The sequence below is a fragment of the Phragmites australis genome, chromosome 20 (assembly GCF_958298935.1).
Source record: "Phragmites australis chromosome 20, lpPhrAust1.1, whole genome shotgun sequence".
Lineage (NCBI taxonomy): Eukaryota > Viridiplantae > Streptophyta > Magnoliopsida > Poales > Poaceae > Phragmites > Phragmites australis.
The window spans coordinates 10,661,737-10,684,950 of NC_084940.1; positions in this window are offsets into that span (position 1 = coordinate 10,661,737).

Here is a 23,214-nt window from a genome sequence, read left to right on the forward strand (position 1 = left end):
GGTCCATCTGATGAGAGAACGCACCGCGGGCAGCGGCTCAGTTGCAACTAGTGTAAAGTTGATGTGTTTTTCTTTTCTGAATGCGAACATTACACCATCTGCTGCCTTTGGTTAATTTCCTGGTTCAGCTATTTGTCAGGATCCCACTGGTTGGCTACTTCGGTTTATACGCTGCTTAGTACTCCATCCGTTTCGCAATGTTTATCCACGTCCACCATTGCGTACAAACCAAGAAATACTGAAATCGAGTGAAACAATGCACTGAGATGACCATACTACCTCTAATTAATACAAGAATGAGAGCAAGTAACTCATCAGCATTGGAGTAAATGCATGCATGCACTCAAGGGTATAATAGAAAAATAGACTATAAACATCCTTGGTTACCGCAATAGACAAACAATTTGAGACAGATACTCCCGAGACCATGGACAAACATTGCGAAACGGAAGGAGTATACAGTAGCAAGCTAACACAGACTTCCTAAGAAACCTAAAAACCCTAATGAGCAAATTACACTAAAACAAGTGACAACATGAGCAGAGAACCTGAAAGCTCTAGACACATGGATGCGATTAATACATACACTGTACTTCGAGGCATATACTGGGACCATATGTGATCGATCATCATGCAGCTCACCGCATGCAAAACAGCGGCCAACCGCAGAACTGTTTGGTAGAGTAGGTAAGTAGGCTCCAACTAAGGATGATAGTGAATCGGGTCAGATCCTCACTAGTTTTAGATCTGATGGGGCAAGTTTGAGTGGACAAATCACTCCGTGGGGCCATCAGGTCAGGACCCAACTCGAGTCGAGTTTGGGTTCAGATCGCATTTTGCATCCGCGGGTGTTCCACGGGCCTCAAAATCTGAGGTCCATTACCTTGGTGGCGTCTGCAAGACCGCAATAGATTCCACGTCTCTGCTCCACCAAAGGTCCAAACTCCATACCGCCATGGTGCCACCCCACACGACTTCAAACCTCGTCCCATCTCATCTCCCTCAGGTACCGCTGTGGATCTGGTGATTGTTCTATTCCTTTTATTGGATTGATTCTTTAGGAATGATGATCACAGATTGCTTATAGTTGTTAGTTGTGCCTTGTGATTTGTGAATCTGTGAACTAAGCACTGTGTGAATAAAAGCATGTTGGTCGGGTTTTGAGTGCCCAGTCGGGTCTCGGGTCCCCCATCAGGATTGGGTCTGAGGCCAGGGATAGATTTTCACTTGGTTTGATCTTCGTGTCCAGGTCAGGTTTCGAGTCGGATACGTTCTTGCTCCACTTGGCCTCAACCCGTCCCGTTACCACCCCTAACTCCAACTGAATATATAGCTACAACAGAGATATTAATATATACTTCTATAAAATGCACGAGTTGTAACAGATCCGATCCATCTTCATCGTCCATTTGAGTTGGTTAAACGATCACCATACAAAGTTAGACCCTGTTTCTAGGGGTGAAAACAGATCGGATAGTTTTCGGCCGATCTGGGTCAGAACCGGAAACGAATAATTTTTTCAGAACCGGCACCGGATATTTTTGGCTTGGAATCGGCGTAGAAGTTTCTGACAAAATCAGCATCGACATTTGATATCTGGGTTACTTGAGTTCGGATATTATCTGAAACCCAGGGCTAAAACAACATTCTAATGCTAAAGAAATTCAAAACATTATTGAAATAATCATGAATTATATATATATATATATATATATATATATATATATATATTGTAGAGGATCTTATAATCTAGCTCTCAAAAAATCCAACTCAAAATATGATATGTACAATGAGAAACAAAAAAGACAAATTTCATTGTATACATTTGTCTTTTGTCTTTTTTATTGTACATATCATATCTTTTATTTGAAATTTTTTGCCGCTAAATCATAGTATCCTCTACATCACTAAAATTATTTATAATTTTTCATGATAATTTTGATAGTGTTTTGAATTTTAAGAGCAAGAGGAAAAAGTATTTTTTATTTTTAAATGTGTCACCGTTGGTTGGGCAACATGTTTACTTTTTTAAACGAGATGCTTCTATCTCAATCGTTAGCCACCATATGGGACGCCGATCAAGGGCATAGACATGGTTGTCTGCCGGTTCTCATCCTATCCGACGGTGGCGTTAGGGTGCTATACATATGGTGGCTAGCTCGTCTTAAGAAGACCATCCCTTCTATTTGTGTATATGTTATCTTTAGTCTTTTTCTAGTTTTGTGAGTTTATGATGATCTAAATTTAGATATGTATACTAAGTTTAAGTATTGTGTGTCTACGTGAATTTATATCAAGCATAATAAACTTGTGAAGTTGTGATGAATTAAGTAGTGTTATTTTTTTATCTAAGTGACTAAGTATATGGACTATATTATCTCAGCTATTGCGTGCTAACTTACTAGCACGAATATACTTTTATTTTGTTATGGTCCTACATACAATTTGAGTAGTCTTTCATATTTCGGTAAATATTCACCAGTCGTATTTGTTTTCGATCCATATTCATTTTTTATTCGTTTCTGATATTATCCGTGATCATATTCGTATCCGAACTATCCGTATTCGAAGTCGTTTTTGGTAAAAAAAAATGGCTTCAAATACAGTAGAGTCTTGTTCCGACCAATTCCGAGCCATTTTCACCGTACCTGTTTCTCCTTCTAAAAATATATTTAATATCCTATTATTTATCTTTCATACCTAGACATCCACTATTTATCTTTCATACATTTAAAAATATATTCAATCTCCTATTAATTATCTTTCATACATAGACATCCAATATTTGACTTCCATACATTCACCATCGGATTTCTTCAGAAGGTTCGCCGCCTCCTGCACTTCGCCTGCAACACTGAGTTTCTCAAGAGGGCGTGACGCCTCTCAAACTTCGCCTATATCGTTAGCTTTCTGGAGAGGGTGTGCCGCTGCCCGCTCGTCACCTCTATTGCCATCTACTATAGAGGTCGCGTCTGTCGCGCTATCTTTACAATAAGGTACTATACGAGAATTATTTTCTCCCCCTCACAAAATCGGTCACCGTCTTAATTCTTCTCGTAGCGTTACTGTAGATGACCAACTTTGGACGATACGGTACTCTCCACTTTCCCGAAATTACTCTTCATTCTCCTCTCTTTTGTTAAGCTATTTTTTTTACTTCTTTAGATTGTTGTATCCAGAATTTATTTTACATATGTGAACTATTTTTACTAGTTTTTATGGTAGGGCTTGAGAGAGGTGCAGTACAACCCACAGGCGTACATCTGCGATTCTGCATGCAATACAGGTTTAAGGTTTTGAAACTGCAGTTTTTCAGCTTCGGCTGCATATGCCTTGGGGCTCGGGCACCTGTCAAGGACACAATGCAAGTTTAGTCATCATCCGAGATCGGTGACAAGATTAGATTTATCGCTCGTTTGCACACAGCAGTCTGATACTCTGATTCATTTCGCCGGAGATCTCTAGCTGTCCAATCTCTTGACTGCACATACAAGCTAGAAGAAATAGCCAGCCAGCACTACTCATGATTAGCCATATTTGGTTTTGGATGTTGGGCATGCAACTGATGATCTACAAGGACGACCTATATATATATATATTCATATGATTGCTAGCTTAATGCATGGTTCTGGAAATTCCAGCTTCAAGCCCCGGGAAATGTTCGTGTGTCTCACATATATATATCTTGGCATGCAGAAGCACTGTTTTAAACAGCTAGTATTGCACTACTACTAGATCAGTTGAAACTGGCCCAAGTTTGTTCCTAGACCCATAGTACTAAACAAGACAAGGAGTACTATATAACACCATGTATGGCGGCATTAACAGCTGAAATGCTCTTTAATTCGCAAGTCACACATCTCACTGATCATATATATGCATATGTTAGTTGAGGCGCTGAGACCATTAATAAAAAGGTCACATTGACACCAAACGATCAGCTTTCTAGCTACCGAAACGAATTCGGTGTTTATAGAGATTTGAGCACAACTAAGTTTGTGAGAAACAACTACATAAAGCCTAGCACGTATATCAAAATTGTAGAACTCTACGAGGTCTACAAATTTGTAATTGAAAACTTTTTAATTTGATGTCATTTAAATGCCCAAATTACCATAACAAAGTTTTAGCCGACCGCTACGATCAATTGAGATTTTATCTTAAAAAATACATAACCTTTTTATACTATCTTGGATGGGGAAAAAATTTATATGAAAATTATAGCTCTCGATGAGATCTGCAACTTTATAGCTAATCAATTTTTAATCTAAGATCATTTAGATGCCCAAATAGCCATTCAAATATTCGATTAGAAGATATCAAAAGGATTAATTTTGCTATTATAGTCAAGGACGAATAAGAGGTGAGATGGTTAGAGGGTTATGCGCGTGAGAGGGAATCTGCTATGAGGTCGCAAGTTTGAGTCTTGAGAAGCATATGCGAGCAAAAATCACGGAGCTACTGTGAGGTTGGGTGAGCAGTGACTGGGTGAGCGCCTCTGGTCACGATTGTTTTTTACTTTTTTTAGTCTAAAAACATTGAATCGGGAACCAACTATCAGTGTCAGTTGGAGCCACCAACCGACACTGATAGTCCACCTATCAGTTCCTGTTAGAGCCACTAACCGACACTAATGGGGATTTCAGTGCCTGTTCCATAACTGACACGGATAGTCTGAGTAATCAGTGTCGGTTCAAAACCATCACTAATGATGATTTTGAACCGACACTGATTAGAATTTCTACAGTAGTGTGAGTTTTGTTCATGTGCAAGTACATCCAGAGGATGAACGTGGTCGTTGACAGGACAGGATCATAACTAGATTCAAAGAGAAACTAAGGTCAAAACGGTCAGGAAGTCACGCAAAATATTTGAGCTTGGGAGAAATGCACATGAATATCATCGCACCACAAGACGTGCATGGGTGTTATAAAGGCTATGGTATGATGAGGATAAATTGCATGGTGAGATGTGTGTGGGAGACGTGCAGCCTATGGTGCAGAGGATTAGATTAGATCATGTTGCAGCTTTAGAGTTTTGTTTCTCGTGCATGTAGGTGCGCGCGCAATGGAATAAAGAAATGTGTACTGTGCTGAGATGTGCACGGTATTATTTTGCTGCTGTGTGTGCACTTTGCTAGAGCTCTCGACATCATGTGATATTGTGTAAAGGTGGCCAACTGGGTCAGCGAGGCACGAGCATGTTGAGGCACCATACTATGTCAGTCTGGCCTGGGCATGGTCAAGGCACGGCCGGCACGGTGGGTATGATGAGGCAGCGGTTGGGCGGGGTGACAGTAATGTGAGGTGAGCAGCGGCAGGGAGACGACGAGACTAGACAGCAGGGCAGGGGCTTAGCCTGATCGAGCCGGGCCTTAGCCTAAGGCACGTCCTGGCTGATTATGCCATGCTCAGACTGAACTAAAATTTGCGTGCCTCGTGTCGACTCGTTTGGCCAGCTCTATTGTGCAGCGTCTAATACTTGTTGGCAAGGGAGCTGAGGGTGCACTGGCGCGCACGAGACCAGACAGGAGGACAGGAGCGCAGAGGCAGTGAGCCGACAACTCAGACGTTGGCGGAGTGCATGGCTCTGGGCGTGGCCCATAGGAGCAGAGACACGAGGAGCTGCGGCCTAACGGAAGCCCATGAGGGGCGCGGCCTAGGCCGGAGGACAGCTCATGCGGGCCGGTGCTGAGCAGGCCGTGGTGGTTCGGCAGCCCAGGTCGGTCTGGCGACGTGCGCAGGAGTCCGAGGCCCAGGCGGGAGCGCGCACAGAAGATTGTGTCGGTCGCGTTTTGTCATCGATGAACAGTACACCTTGGACAGAACAGTAGACTAGATAGATCTGAGAGAGGATTAGATTAGAAAAAACCAGCTAAGTGTAACGAAAATATAAATATACACATGATAATATTAAGTATAAAATTAAGGTATGAAAACATAGATGTATTATGAGAGCACTGTCGAAAGAATATATTAAAAGTGTTCTCGTAGTTTGATTTTAGATTGTATCAAAAAATGAGGAGATATTATCCGTTAATTTCTCACGTTATTTATTTATTTACTTTTATTAGTAAAATAGTTCTATATCTGTAGCTCGTAACAAGATGAGGAGGCTGGAGGATGAAGGCAGATGATAAAAATGAGTGAATTATTTGATTTTAGAGGTTTTTATTAGAAGAGAGGAGAGTACAGGAAAATGTGATACGAGAATTAACTCGTGTTTTATACAGTAGAGATTATTGTTTCGATGGTAACCTTGTAAGGACGCAGTTTTTCTCCGTGTTCATCGTGTTCATCGTCCCATATTGATTTTTGTTGGATCATTGGATTGTTGCAATTTGTGTTGGTTTGATCAATCTAAAATCATGCTAAAGCATCAAGTTAACCTTTTATTAAAGTTTGATTGGTCAAATTTTTATAATTCTTGCATAATCGTGAATTTAGTGTTTGATCTGTTTTCATCACAATATGTTATAGTCTGCTTACGAATTTCATATGTTTAGATCCTGATATCCAATTGACTTAATTCTTATTAGAGTAGAACGGTTGGATATTTCTAGACATCGATTTGCATGATTGTCTAGTTTCTGTTTGATCTGATTTGCATAATTGTCTAGTTTCTACAGTAAAAAACTAAGGCCAATACAACGGTTGGATACTTCTAGACATCGTTTTTAGTGACGTGATATCAGTCTATCTTAAACTAATTTCGCAATTAAATTGTGTTGGAAAAATACCCTAGCCCATATACATTTCTAAAAGGTCGCCACTAGAAGCTCCTCTAGATCCCTTGGGCTCCAGATCCAAAGCAGAAAACCTAGCTTCCGGAGGCCGTAGGCCCCTCAGACTATTATCCCCTAAGACAGGAGAAAAAGCCATCCTCCGGGAGATGTTGGGGTCGTCTCTAAGGAGCCCCGACGCCCTGATCTCACTGGTCTTCTGGAGGTCCAGTCTCTCAGAGCCACAGCCTCCCAAAGCCCCAGCCTCCCAAAGCCCCAGCCTCCCGGAGACCCTCGTCTCCTAGAGCCTCAGTAGGCTCCCCGAAGTATGGAGGGAGGGGCCATCAGACCATGGAAAAAATCAACCAGAGGGGATCCACCAATCGTCCTCCACCTGCAAGGAAGTTACATACATTTAATGCAATGCAAGTGGAGACCATCCTGACATCCCTGACGCAAGTAGAGGCTACCCTGACATCTTGGCAGTGCAGCGTCGCAATAGGCGATTGGCAGAATACCACGTCTTTAGGTCCACTTGCACCACTGTATCACCATAGTAGATAATATCTTCTAAACTTGGGCCAGAGGTATCCCACCTAGAACCATGTTGTATGATTCAACCGGCTCTAGGCCCCTGATGTATTGCAATATTTGTATCATTGTAAAGGCATACCTAAACATCGGCACCCTGAATGACCCTACAAATACAGAACCTTGGCAATCAAGCCAAGGGACCAATCCTTTTTACCATCAACATATTTGTTGTTCCTCCCTCTTCACTTCTTCTCTAAGCTTGAGTCACTCCTGTGAGTGAGCTCTCGCCGCACTTGTTCATGCAAGATATCTTCCTGCATCAACAGCGCATCGTCCGTGAGGATCTGAATATAGAAGTATAAGGGGAGGTAGGACGCCACCAAGGAACACCAAAGCATTGGCGCAAGCAGCCGCTTCTATTGCCACACCCATGCTGGAGTACGCATGGTAGCTGCGACCGGGCACCCTATGTGCCCCCGCTCGCTTCATAGCTAGGCAGAGTGGCAGCCCTCCGACCAACGTTGACCCGATAGCCTGGGTTGGCATGGAAGCCCAAACCGACGCAAAAGCTTTCTAGCAGTGGCACGGTGAGGACCTCGCCGCACCCTAGGAGGTTGCAGCCAAGGCCGCTGCAAGACAGGCCGCCCTCCAATGGTTCTGGGCGCCTGAGCCCAAGGGTACCCATGCTTGGGCCCTGTCCCCAGATGCTTCCGACGGCGACATCATCGACACCTCCGTCGAGTCAGTGCCCTCCGAGAGCTTAGTCATCCAGCAGTCTCCTCGCCTCTCGTGGGTGGAAGGAAGTTCTAGGGGGACCACTGACTCTGATACGTGTAGATCCCGTCGGCACCAGGGGCATCGACAACAGGCTTCGACACTACTGGAAGAATACCATTGCATCTTGCATAGGGCCGGATGTGGCTATAGTACCGATCACTGCCAGACCCTCGTAATCTTCTGGGAGGAATACCTTGGGAGGAGGACGGGATGCCCTACAGGAGGAAAAGCTAGCAATAGGCGACCTGGTGGTCGTGAGGCTGCAGCGGGCCAACGGGCAAGAGGCCAAATCTTACCAAGCCCCACTCGGCCCGCAGGGTCGCCTTCGGCTCAACCACCAACGGTGCAATTCCCCAGTGATGGGGACTGAGACGCACAAGCAGCCCCACCTAGGCCTTCGGAGGGGTGGAATCCCCACTGGCCTCCCGGGACGGGTTCGACATTTGAGAGATTGGCTGTACCAAAGGAGTAGCAGGCTCTAGCAATGGGACTCCAAATACTTTGTACTCCCATGTAGCCTGAACCTTTCAACAGACAACCCCGACTGGGGGAGCCAACCCTTCTAGCGCCTTTAGGATGCGAAGGTTCCCTGGCCCCCAACCTTATGGCAGAGGCTCCATTTTTGCAAAGGTACGCCCATCTACAACCACCTAGCAATAGCTTATCCAGCTAGTTTATCATTTATATAGCAAATTCAGTATACCCTGAAAATAGCTAGCCTAGCTATTAGGAAGTTCCTGTGACAGATAACTAATAGGTAGCAATAGGGGACTATAAAACCTAGGTCGCATCTCCGGTCAGTAGTAGGCAGCTTTACTTAATCTTTATCACTATTCAACAGTAAAGTGTGAAACTTAGCTTAAAAGGTATACCCTTGCCCAAAAATACCATCCAACGTGCAGTAGGCAAGACCCCTCTGGCGAGTCGATGGTGTAAGCCTCGATGCCGGAGGTACAAAAAACTTAAGTCTAGGGCTATATCTCGGTCCAGCAATAGGTAGTAGAACCTAAGCCATGCCTCAGTTCGGCATGTACTAAAGAATAGCCGTTTGACCTAGTCGTGACTAATACTGCCAATTAGCTAGTTGCCGACAATGGTAAGGTACCAGACCTAGCTTGGGTGACACCTCTAGAATTTTAAATATATCTCTACACCTGAAGGCGTTGTCTAGGTAGGAGACATGGCCTCTCTAGCATTTCTATATGCCTGGAGAGGAGCGGACCCCTTTCGGCATTGCTACATGTTAGAGTGGTGTGGACCCCCTCCGGCATATTTTTATGTCGGGGTGACATGGCCTTTTCGGCATTGCTACATACCCGGAGAGGAGCGGACCCTTTCTAGCATTGCTACATGCCAGAGTTGTGTGGACCCCCTCCGATATATTTTTATGCCGGGGTGACACGACCTCTCTGGCATTGCTACATGCCCAAAGATGAGCGGATCCCTTCTAGCATTGCTAAATGCTATTAAATGCTGGGGTGACATGGCCTCTTTGCTACATGCCCAGACAGGAGCGGACCCCTTCCGGTATTGCTACATGCCGGAGTGGTGTGGACCCCCTTCGACATATTTTTATGCTGGGGTGACATAGCCTCGTCGATAAACCACCGCGGGACTCCGGATGGCCTTACCTTCGGAGGCTCGCCATGACTAAAGGACAAGGGGGTCACAGACTGCCTCTCTCAGCCCGATCGTCGGCTCCACCTACGGCAACAGCCGTGGGACTTCGTGTGGACTTGCCTCTGGAGCCTCGCCGCGACTAAAGGACAAGAGGGTCGCGGACCACCTCCCTCAGTCCTATCATCGGCTCCACCTTCGGCAACCATCACGGTACTCCTGGTGGACTTGCCTGCAGAGCCTCACCATGGCTAAAGTCCAAGGGGGTCGCAGATCACCTCCCTCGGTCTGATTGTCGGCTCCACCTCCGGTAACCACCGCGAGACTCCTGGTGGCCTTGCCTTCGAAGCCTCGCTACGGCTAAAGGCCAAATGGGTCATGGACTGCCTCCCTCGGCCCCATCGTTGGCCGCATCTTCGGTAACCACCGTGGGACTCCATGTGGCCTTGCCTCTGAAGTCTCACTGTGACTAAAGGCCAAAGCGGTCGCAGACCGCATCCCTCGGTTCGATCGTCGACTCCACCTCCGGCAACCGCCATGAGACTCCGGGTGGCCTTGTCTCTAGAGCCTCGCCACAGCTAAAGGCAAAGGGGGTTGCAGACCTCCTCCCTTGGCCCGATCGTCGGCTCCACCATTGGGAACCGCCGCGGGACTCCAGGTGGCCTTGCCTCCGGAGCCTCATTGTGGGTAAAGGCTAAGCGGGTCACAGACTGCCTCCCTCGGCCCCATCGTTGGTGTCACCTCCAGAAATCACCGTGGGACTACGGGCCTCTGGAGCCTCTCCGTGGCTAAAGGCCAAGCGGGTCACGGACCGCATCTCTCGGCCCCATCATTTGCTTCACCTCCGGCAACCAGTGCGGGACTCCGGATAGCCTTGTCTCTAGAGCCTCGCCACGGCTAAAGGCCCAAGGGGTTGCGGATCTCCTCCCTCGGCCCACTCATCGGCTTCACCCCCGGCAACCCCCATGGGACTCTGGGTGGCCTTGCCTTTGGAGTCTCACCGTGGCTAAAAGCCAAGGGGGTCGTAGACCATCTCCCTCGATCCGATCATCAGCTTCACCTCCAACAACCGCCACGAGACTCAGGGTGGCCTTGCCTTTGGAGCCTCTCCACGGCTAAAGGCCAAGGGGGTCGCAGACCGCCTCCCTCAGCTCGATCATTGGCTCCACCTTAGGCAAACGCCACGGGACTTCGAGTGGCCTTGCCTTCGGAGTCTCACCGCAGCTAAAGGCCTAGCGGGTCGCGGACCGCCTCCCCCGGTCCCATCGTCTATGTCACCTTCGGCAACCATTGCGGGACTTCGGTGGCCTTGCCTCTAGAGCCTCGCCGTGGTTAATGGCCAAGCGGGCCGCGGACTGCCTCCCTCGGCTCCATCATCGAATTCACCTCTGGCAACCATCGTGGGACTCCGGATGGCCTTGCCTCCGGAGCCTCGTTGAGGCAAAAGGCCTAGGGGGTCGTGGACCACCTCCCTTAGCCCACTCATCAGCTTCACCTTAGGCAACCTTTGTGGGACTCCGGGTGGCCTTGCCTCTGGAGCCTCGCCACGGCTAAAGGCTAAGGGGGTCGTAGACCGTCTTCCTTGGACCGATCGTCGGCTCCACCTCCGGCAACCACCGCGGAACTCCGGATGGCCTTGCCTCCGAGCTAGGCCTAATTATCGGCTTCACCTCTAGCTATAGCTGCGGGACTCCGGATGGCCTCACCTCTGAAGTCTCACTGCGGCTAAAGGCAGAGGGGGTCACAAACTGCTTCCCTCGGCCCTCTCGATAGCTTCATCTCCAGCAATCACCATCGGGCTCTGGATGGTTTGCCTTGAATCGAAAATCTATAACAAATTTAGAGTGGAGTCTGTACCAGCTTCGGATAGAAGAGAGGGCTCGCTACTGCGGCTACCGACACAACCGCGATGTGCGAAAAGGCTAGGAAAGGTACCACATTTGGGGGATCGAAGGCACATAAAACACACGTCTGACCACCTATTCGGAGGATCGCCCACATTTCATCGACTGGTATTTTTCCCCTTGTAGCCAGTGCTAGAGGAGGAAGAGCCATCAAGTTCATGGACCTCAGTCATAGATGTGTTCTTGATGGAGAACTGGAGCCTATTATCAGAAAAATGAGTCAGGATGATTAACCAGCAATTAGCACTACTTTCTTGCTCGAGAATCCCCACCTCTGGTTGAGGATTCGAACAGGAGTAAGGTTGAATAGAGAACTCTTGAGCTTCATCGGAGAAGAGCTTGTTCAATCGAGCCATAGTATCATGAAGAGACAAAGCTAAAAAAGATGAGGTAAAGTTACTCAAAAGAATTCAACTACGACAATAGATGCAGCAAAGTGTGATGTGCTCTTACTTCCGATCGCATCCCTGGAGCTATCTTTTCTCCATAATACTCCCAGGCAAAGCAAGTTTGTGCTTTCAAAGGACTTGACCTTCGACTAATGAAATCCTTGGCTACATGCCACCCGGTTAAGCCACTCTGCCTAAGTTCACCAACCTTCGTGGCATAATAGGCAGTGTGATCGGACTCGCGGTGCTTTTTTGACCAAGATGGATTTTGGCGGGGCATAAGGTTCTTATATATTAGGGGAGAATGGATTGGGCCGGGGTTGGAGATGTAAAATTAGAGTTTTCTCCGATCCTTCTACCAAGAAGAGGTTGACGCAACTGGAATATATGAGTTCTTCATTCCAGGGCGCAACTAGAAACCACAATCTCCAACACATTTGTTCTCCTTATTCCTCTTTAGATGATAGAAGTACTGGAACAGATTCAAGCTGGGCTCGATGCCAAGGAAGACTTCACATAAGTGAATGAAAACGCTAAGCATTGTGATTGAGTTTAGATTCAAGTGGTGGAGCTCAATTTGGTACCAGTCGAGTATGTTGAGGAGAAACTTAGAAGGGGGGACATTGAATCCACATCAGAAAAATGATTCAAAAGCCACAATCTCATGATCAAATTGGTAGGAAGGGAATTCCTCACCCGCTACAGGCCTCTAGTTGACAAGATCTTGACGAGGCACTATTCCTTCAGCTTCGAGTTCCTTCAACCTTGATTCTTGCATTGTTAAGATCCCCCAAGATTTGGTCAGGAGCTTCATCTCATCCAGATACTCGCGGGTGATGTCGATGACCTTCGCGCCAGAGTCTCTCTTTAGCGAGGAGGAAGCGCGGAGGTCTATCCAGGGGAACTGGAATCCATGAACCTAAGTTTTCCGATGAAAGCGTGTGCTTGGGCTGAGAGAGATGGAGGTTTATATGAGAGGACTAGTGGCAAGGGCAAGGAAGGATTGCTACAGTTCAAGTTCGTACAGTAAAATAGCTTAGGCTTAATGGTTCTTTGGTAAACACTCCTGTCACTATGGTGTTTCGATCGGTGTGAAAGCGAGATGATGGTATCGCGCGAATCTCTGCACACCCGTATGCATTCTGAAAGCATTTAATGTGTCTATACCCATTGTTTCAAATTTTGAAGGGTTTTTTTTAACTCTACTCAGAACGGATGTCGAGAAGTCAATATTATTAGCCCTTATTGAGTCTTGAGTGCAGATAACAATAGGGCGCTCGACCCAAAAGTGTTTTCACTTGATACTCGGAACATAGCCTCTTCTTATTCGATTCTTTCGACCGTGAGTTCGATCTACCTTACTCGACAATGCTTGGACTTGGCGGTACTTGGTTAGGTGCTTGCAGAAATCCTCCTTTCTGATTAGAGTTAGGGGGTTACTGTTGAATATCTAAGTAGGGTATATATGCATAAGGAGTATACCATATATGAATGGGGTATGTCATGTGTATACTTAACAACTCCAGATATTATGAAACTGAATTCGTGGTACCTGATACGCCCAGAATCCAGAAGGTGTATATGATAAAGATCTCGATTGCTTAACCAACTCGAGAAGACTAGTATCCAGGATAAATCTATCTACTTAGATGACAAGGAAAATGACTCACTATCAACTACGACTGGATATGAGGTATTACATCATCCCTGTATAAGGCGGGGACCCAGACTTCCTAGGGGAGGCTCTCTTTTTTCTCGATTATTGGAGACTCTCTTTTCTCTCGATTATTAGAGGCAAGCATCAGGACCTTAGAGCAGGAGGAACTCAACGACTTTAGCACTAGGTTAGACTAGATCTGATCTACTCCTTGTAATATGTTAGCCATATTGCCTGTACTCGAGTGAATACATACACATAATTATCCACAAAGGACGTAGGGTATTACTCCAATCGGAGGCCTAAACCTATATACATCGCGTGTGCCTTGCTTCATGTTCGATATTTGATCCACAAAGGTAACCCTATTATTTTCAGACACATTGTTAGGAAAAAAATCCTTGATAAGGAGGAAGAGAAAGAATAGGGGCAAGGGCACCCGTCGACTAGCAGCTCTTCCTCGCCTATCGGCCAGCAGCTACTCCGCACCTAGAGCTTTGTTTGGCTAGAGCTTCATCTCATCACCGCCAGCCTTGAAGTCTCTCGTGAGGAGGAACGTGAGCATCATGACATCGACGGCCTTGTCGTTGTTGCTTGGGAGTAGAGGCACACTCCAGTCCTCCATGGTGTTCAGGACTTGTTGTCCATTTATGACGCCGACCACAGCCTACAACGTCATCTAGACGAGGAAGGACTGGAAAAGGGAAAAGGAAGGGCAATATCAACTTTTAATGTTTCTAAGGGAGCATTTTGAATAGCAGTAGCATTTTGCAACTCACGCCTGGTTTTGAGATGGTAGTGTCCAAAACTAGACCTTTGCGATGGTATTCTCCAACTCGGGTGTTGGGGATGATCTCCTGCCCTCCCCCTTCGGAGGATAGCTCGAAGTCTGCCGGAGGCTTCGCACTCTTGTCACTGCATGTTTGTTTCAGGGACTGCAAGCAAAGATCACGAAGATCGTGAAGTACTCTCGATAGAAGGTTGTAGGCGTGCCCGCAGTCCCGGCTTCCCGCGTCGGTGAAGGTGGTGGCAAGCCTTCGGCCGAAAGCTGAAGGCTACACCGACGGTTTTGTTAACTGAAATGGGCGAAGATAGCAGTGTGTCCTCGACCTGGAGCCGAAGACCAGCTCGTGGCGCCGTAGTGGAGAAGCCTTCGGCGGATTTCCGGGGACTGAAGACCATGATTGGATAGTGGGGCCCGCTTTAACTGCCCGGGGCAGAGTTGTGATTATGTAAATATGCTTGATTGTACCATAATACCCCCGAATATGCTTGATTATACCATAATGCCCCCGAATATTCCAAGAATGTGGAGTGGTTGAGTACGGGCTATAAATAGGGCCATACTGTATCTGAGAGCGGGATTGAAAACAGTTTTACCCCAAGCACGTGTCACCCCAAGAACCCTTCGACATTCTCCATAAGCAAAAGTTCACCTAGTCTGGAACTTCGGTTCCAACAGTTGGCACCGTCCGTGGGGACACGAACGGATCGAAGCCATGCCACCTAAGAAGAAGACAAAGCCAACCGGTACATTGGAGGCGTTACCGGAACCTTCGGTTGCGGCCGGGGCTTCGGTGCGAGACGAAGAGTGCGAGGACCTGGATGACTTCGTAGAATATGACGATGAAGACGAAGCACAAGAGCAAAGGACAGCCAGGCTAGAGGCCGAAGAGCTGGAAAGGCAGATTGCACAGAAGAAGCACACGTTAGACAGCCTGGCAGCGAGCCAAAAAGCTGCAGAATATCGCAGACGGGCAGAGGAAGCTAGGAAAACATTGGAAAAAATGCAAGAGGAAATTGATATGTTGTATCGTGTGGAGGAAACGGCTCGCCAAGTGACGCCATCCGAAGGCACGGCATGACCTTTGCAGGACCTTCGGCGCCGGTCATCCGCGGGAGACCCAGAATCCCCGCTATCCATGGGTCTGCAGAACCAACCATGGCCAACGGGCTTCAAGATGCCCAGAGTAGTAATATTTGATGGAGAGTCAGACCCAAGGGAATTCGTAATGAGCTTTGAAGCGGCGATCGAGTCCGTCGGAGGAGATGGTGCAACACTGGCGAAGGCCTTCGTGTTAGCTGTAAAAGGGATAGCAAGATCTTGGTACTCTGCGTTGCCCCTGGGATGCATATACTCATGGGAGCAATTGCGTAATGCCCTGTGCAACAGTTTCCAGGGAAATCGAGTAGACAAGATCATAGCGAGTGACCTCTTCGCACTGAAGCAACGGCCAACAGAAACATTATAGAGCTATATGCACCGCTTCGTGCACATACGTTGCCAAGTGAAGGGGCTGAGCGAAGACACAATCATCGATGCGGCAATACAGGGTATTAGAGGGGGACTCTTAGCAGGAAAGCTTACAAGAAAAAGACCCGGGAGTGTACAAGAGCTGCTTAATAAGATGGAAGAATATGCGAGATCTGAGCTCGATCATCTTCGAAGGAAAAATGAAATGATAGCCTCAAAAATAGTAAAAATAAATACATTAGCCAGGGAGGCAGGCACTAGCCACCCTAGAGACATATTGCGGCATGCGAGGAAAGCCGAAGCATCTGACTATACAACAAGGTAAAAAGAGGTCAATCAGATAGACTCTGGCCCATTTGAAGTCGCTCAATTGGCAGGCAAAGCTCAAAGTGCGGCTACTCGAGGAGGCCGAACTGGTAGAGGAAGGGGCCGCGGGGGCCGGGGTGGACAAGTTCCACAGGACCCGGCCACGTTTTACTGCGAGCTACATGGCGAAGGAGCTGGCCACAGGACCAAGAAGTGCCCGCAAGTCATGGCCATGAAGGAGAGCTTGGCGAAGCAATCCTTCGATCAAGCAAAAACCATACACCACGCAGCAAATTTCAGGTGAAGCGAAGTGTGGGAAAACCCCAACTCGGGCATGACGTTTGCCAACTAGTGGCGACCGATGCTCGCGCCACAATATGCCCCTACAGCCTCGGCTCAGATGGATCAAACGAGGCAACTAAACCTCTAAGGGGAGCTACCTCCGCCACCACCAAGGCCTGCGATCGAAGCACCACCAGAGAGCAGTAAGTCCGTGAACACGGTAAATCGTGGATATAATGTGGTGTTGGTGATCTTAGGAGGATCTAATCAATAGACAGATTCTAAGAGACAGCGGAAAGAATACGTCCGAAGGGTCAACCACATTGGTGTGGGGCCAACGTACATTCATTCAAGGTGGTCCAACTTGCCCATTACATTCTCGCAAGATGACATGAGGGTCTTAGATTACCCACACACGGATGCCTTCGTTATCACAGCAAACATTTTGGGAAGCGAAGTGCATAGAATCTTGATAGATGGAGGAAGCTCCGTGGATATCATCTTCGCGGATGCCTTCGATAAAATGGGTCTACGTCGGAGCGACCTGAATCAGGCTGGATCCCCATTGCTAGGCTTAGGCGGGAATGCAATCAACGCTCTGGGAAAGACAACAATCCCAGTGTCGTTTGGCGAAGGAACAAATTTTCAGATGGAAGATATTACCTTCGATTTGGTTGACATCAATTACCCATACAATGCGATATTTGGTAGGGGAGTCTTGAACACATTCGAAGCAATACCATGCCACTCGTATTTGTGCATGAAGATGCCTGGTCCTGGAGGTGTCATAACGGTGCTTGGAAACCATCGAGTGGCCCGAAGAATCGAAGTGGGAATCACACCAGGACGGCGAAATGTCCACATGGTGACGGAACCTTCGGTAAATCAAGAGTAGAGCGAGATCCGGCCGAAGATGAACAAAGCAGCGAAGGCTGTACTAGAGGTGGAAACCAGAATAGTACCGTTACATCAAGAAAAACCAGATAAAAAATCACCATAGGGGCGGAGGCCCCAGAGGAGGACCTACAACAACTCATAATGTTTCTTCGCAGCAATGAGGATGTCTTCGCTTTGTCTCCAAAGGACCTACAAGGAGTCAGTAGGGAAATCATTCAACACAGCTTAAATGTAGATCCCAGTGCGAAGCCAAGGAAGCAGAAGCTTAGAAAAGTTTCGAGTGAAAGGGAAGAAGCAGCTAAGGCTGAGGTAAAAAAGCTGCTCGATACCAAGGTGATACGTGAAGTGTTGCACTCAGAGTGGCTAGCCAACCCAGTATTGGTCAAGAAAAGCAACGACAAGTGGAGAATGTGCATCGACTTCACAGACTTGAACAGGGCTTGTCCGAAGGATGATTTCCCATTACCTAGAATCGATCAGCTGGTGGATTCCACGGCCGGTTACGAGATGTTAAGTTTCCTAGATGCATACTCGGGGTACCACCAGGTCTGGATGGCAAAGGAAGATGAGAAGACAAGTTTCAGAACCTCCTTCGGCATATACTGCTTTGTGAGGATGCCCTTCGGCCTCCGAAATACTGGCGCAACCTTCACTAGGTTGGTGCAGACAGTGCTAAGCTCACAGATAGGGTGAAATGTCCTAGCATACGTCGACAACATAGTGGTCAAGAGTGCTAGAAGAAGCCAGCATCTCGAAGACCTGCGTGAAACCTTCGGAAGCTTGCGAAGGGCGGGGCTAAGATTGAATCCAGAAAAATGCGCCTTCGGAGTGCAGTCCGGAAGGCTATTAGGATTCTTGGCGTCGAAGAGAAGCATCAAAGTGGAACCCCAAAAGATACAGGCGATAATACACATGAAACCTCCACAAAACAGAAAGCAAGCACAACGCCTGGTGGGAAGGTTGGCGGTACTAAACAGGTTCATTGCAAAATCTGTAGAACGAAGTCTACCTTTCTTCAAAACGTTGAAAAGCTCCGACCCATTCAGATGGGGCGCAGAGCAACAAGAAGCCTTCGATGAATTGAAGAACTATCTGACGAAGCTCATAGCCCTTCCCAGCCTCGATCCAGGCGTAGATTTGTTGTTATACATAGTGGCATCCCCTTCCGCAATGAGCGTTGTACTTGTGTAGGAAAGGCACGAAGACAACAAAGTACAGCAGTTCCCAATATACTACGTGTCAGAAGCTCTCACAGGCTCGAAGAGGCTATACACCAAAATGGAAAAAGTAGCATACGCACTCGTCATGGCATCTCGCAAGCTTCTTCATTACTTCACAGCTCACAAGATCATAGTACCAACCTCCCTACCCCTTCCTGACATGTTTGAGAACAGAGAAGCTATCGGAAGAATGGCGAAATGGGCAGCAGAAGTCGTCATGATAGTTTTGTGGCAAGAACAGCGATGAAATTGCAAGCGTTAGTAGACTTTGTAGCGGAATGGACGCCGCTAACTGAAGCCCTAGAAGAAGAACCGTCAGAACCGATCTAGATCGCATATTGCGATGGGACATGGGGGGCTACAGGAGCAGGCGTGGCAGCGGTATTATCTTCACCTTCGGGCGTAAGGTTGAGATATGCTGCCAGATTAGAATTTCGGTCTACAAACAATACCGCAGAGTACAAAGCCATCCTCCTTGGACTTCGCAAGGCGAAGGCTTTGGTGCCCGAAGGGTGCTGGTTAAAACAGACTCCAAGGTAATAGCAAGTCAAATCAACAAGACGTTTCAGGCAAAAGAACCAGAGCTTGTTAAGTATGAGGCAGCAGTCCAAAGTATGGAAAAGTTCTTCCTGGGGTTCACGGTCAAGACTATATCGAGAAATGACAACTTCGAAGCAAACGAGCTAGCCAAAGCCGCCGCGCAAAATCTGCCTATGCCACTAGATGTATTCTACCAAAAGCTGACCGTGCCAGCTGTCGACGACACTTTGCAGCCAGCGCGTTCCATTGCTATGATCGAAAGCGAAGATTGGCGCTCTCCGATAATGGCTTATCTTCGTGGTTATTACAAGCCCGAGGATAATGTTGAGGTGAAGTGTATGGCCTAAAGAGCTAGAAATTACAAAATTATGGAAAACAATTTGTACAAGGCCGGAGTCTGCGCACCATGATTGTGGTGCATATCCCAAGAAGAAGGGAAGAATCTGCTAAAACAAATTCATGGTGGACTGTGTGGTTCGCATGTGGGTACACGAGCCTTAGTTGGAAAAGTATACAGACATGGCTTCTTTTGGCCGAAGGCAATCATTGATGCAGATTACATAGTCCGAAGTTGTCAACAGTGTCACTTCTGGGCGAAGGGGTCAAGCAGGCCTTCAGCGAAAACACAACTAATCCCACCAGTTTGGCCGTTAACGCGGTGGGGAATTGACATTGTCGGCTAGCTGCCAGCCTCTCTAGGAAATTTGCGGTATGTCGTTGTTGCGGTCGAGTACTTCTCCAAATGGGTGGAGGCAATGCCGCTCATAAACATAACATCGAGAAATATCTAGAAATTCCTGTGGCAGAACATCATATGCCGTTTCGGAGTCCCGCGCGAAGTAACAGTAGACAACGGCACCCAATTTGACAGTGCAGGATTCAGACACTTTTGTGAAGGTTTGGGGATCAAAGTCCTTTTCGCATCTGTATACCACTCAGTCTAATGGAGCCGTCGAAAGAGCAAACGGCATCATCTTCGTTGGTATCGCGAAGCCCCAGCAGGGCCTGACAAAAGGGAAATGGGTCGAAGAGTTGCCCAAATCTTATGGTCTATAAGAACAACGGTAGCAAGACCAACCGGTTTCACACCGTTTCGCCTCCTCTTCGGAGAGAAGGCAATGACCCCAGAAGAATGCAAGGACAAATCATTTATGGTCGTAAATGAAACAAAGCAAGGCGAAGAGTCAACATCAAAGGATGCCCTCGAGCAAGTGAGATTGCAGGCCGCCAAAAATCTGAGCAGGTATCAAGAGGAGACAAGAAAGTGGAGAGACAAGAAGAAAAAACTTCGTCCCCGAAGATTTGGTGCTGCGAAGGCTTGGCAATGCCTCACCAGTGGGAAAACTACAGAGCAAATGGGACGGTCCCTTCTTAGTCAAAAAGGTCGTTAATACCCAGCTCGTATCACTTGGCTAATATGGAGGGTGAGGAGCTCCCGCATACTTGGAATGAGGATAACCTTCACAAATTCTACGCGTAACAACGGTGAAGGCCTTTGCGCACCTCGGCAATGAGTACGTGCCAAAGCGAAGTTTGTGTAATTTTCTTTATGCAAATTTTCTTTTCATGTAATCAAAATGTACGAGAACTGCACACTTTTCCTCACAGGTGGACCCCTTCATTAGGGCGTGAGGTTTTTAATGAGGCAGGAACCCTTGTAAACATCGATATAATAGAAATACCCCTAGAAATGAGCACTTGTTTTGAGTATTAATAACTTGTCATCGAAGTGTGCCAGCCTCTCAGAACAAGGTGGCACACCAATCGACGAGTGAAGGGCCGAAAATAGACGGCACAACTAGAGGTGCGAAGTGTCAACGAAAAATGACGTACACTTTTGACCTTAAAAAAATAGCCGAAGTGTCGCTCGACCTAAGAGAAGGTGGCGCACTTCGAGCTAAAAAGTTGGGGGCTAAGAGTGCCTGCCCCCGCACCGAAGGAAAAACAAACCTTCGGAAGAAAAAGTCAAAGTGTCGCTCAACATAAGAGAAGGCGACGCACTTCGAGCTAAAAAGTCGAGGGTTAAGAGTGCTTGCCCTCGCACCGAAGGAAAAACAAACATTCGAAAGAAACAGCCGAAGTGTCGCTCAACCTAAGCGAAGGCGCACTTCGAGCTAAAAACTCGGGGGCAAAGAGTGCCTGCCCCCGCACCGAAGGAAAAACAAACCTTCGGAAGAAAAAGCCGAGGTGTCGCTTGACCTAAGAGAAGGCAGCGCACTTCGCGCTAAAAAGTCAGGGGCTAAGAGTGCCTGCCCTGCATTGAAGGAAAAACGAACCTTCAAATGAAAAACCAAAGTGTCGTTCGACCTAGAAGGCGGCACATTTCTAAAAAGTCAGAGCCTAAGAGCGCCTGCCCTCGAACAAAAACAATATAGTTCTATCAGCCAAAGGTACCTATGACCAAAAATGGGGGGGGGGGGGGACGGCGTTCTCGGAACAGGACTTCTCTAGTAGTCGCAGGTACCTACGGCAAAAAATCGGGGGGGGGGGGGGGGGACAGTGCTCTCCAATCCAAAAAATTCATCGCTGCCGAAGCGTCGCCCCAAATAAATAATCAAGAATGTCGTTCGTTGAAGAAGACTTCACTCAAGTAAGCGTGAAAGTGTTCCTAACATCCGAAAACATTGCAAAGCGCGCCAAGGTCACTTCAAGCACGGTGCCACCAAAGTATCAATGTAAACGCCCAAAAAAGCGAAGTACCAATAATTGTAAAAGCACCCTTTATTCCGCAAACCGATCGATGTCAGGACCAATAAATTTCTTATACCACCGACTAAAACCAAATTGAAAGGCTATGCCTTGACTACCATGAAAATGCATGGTTAGCTCCAGCGGGGACCCAACATAAGTCGAAGCCGATGGAGATGCATGAAGGGCACCTTCGCCTTCGGTGTGTTCAACCAATTGCGAAGAGGGCCCACAGGGGTAGCAAAGCTGCGGCTGGCGAGGTGGGAACCCATCGTCATCTTCGGGCTCAATCTTCGGTTCAATGAGCATAGGCGAACACTCGACGTCTCCGCGCGCGATATGGTGCAGGTTGCTCTCAGCTCTGCGGTTAACTAAGGCCAAAGGGCTCAAAGATTTCCAAAATCCTTTGGTCCTATTGTTCATTGCATCGTATGCCTTACACTTCGCCTGCCAATACCACTCGAACTCAATATCTGGATGACGGAGGTGAAAGAATTCCCAACAAGACCAAGACACAAAAAAATTATCCTTCGTCATAGTAACGGGGACAGCCTCTTCGGCTACCTGCGCAGGGAGCGCAAAAAGTCAAGAAAATTTTGCAGTAAATAGAATAGTATATATTACATTGTTGATGTATGCTACATTGTCCCAGGGTATAAGGAAATCTCAATAAACAAAATGACGCTTCGCGCTGAGTCGTTACACCTTCCCGGTTTCTTTGGCCACCGCAGTTGTAGCTTTAGACGAAGGATCGTCCCTCGCCTTCGCCTGCAAAAGAAATATTTCTTATAAGCATACACAACCAGGAAGACAACAAAACTGTTAGTATGAAGCAATGTACTCACCGGTGGTTGATCTCCGCCTCTCAGAGGGCGAGCTTGCGGCCGTGTCTGCACCAATAATTGGTAGTAAACGATCGGGCAGTGGCCTTCGATGCCCTCGTTATGGCCGAAGTAGACATATCCGAAGGTGGACCTTTGGAGCGTAGTATGATGGTCACAGCCCGTCATTTCAATCAACTGAACAAGGCTTCGGGTGGCGACCATCGTGCAGAAGTCGCCATATAATTGAGCAGCTGGGAGAAGGCTCCCGCTGGTTTCATTAATCCAACTTATAAGACCACCCAGCCTGACAATGTTGAGTGTTGGGGCGTGGCCGAAGTACTTCGAAGGTGTTGCTGATGGTTTCGCATGCTGCGATGGCCTTCGGCTCTAGCTCGCCAAGCGCGTTTAAGGCATCTTCGGACAGAGCCTTCGCCTCGCTCAGCTCTTCTTGCAACCGCTGTGTTTTAGCACTCTCTATGGTGCAAAGCGCCTGCAGGTCAGACACTTGCGCTTCAGATGATTGCAAGTTTTGGCGCAAGCACTTGACTTCTTCTTCGACCCCCGGTTTCTCCGAGTGAAGGGTGCTGAGTTCCTTCTCGAGTTG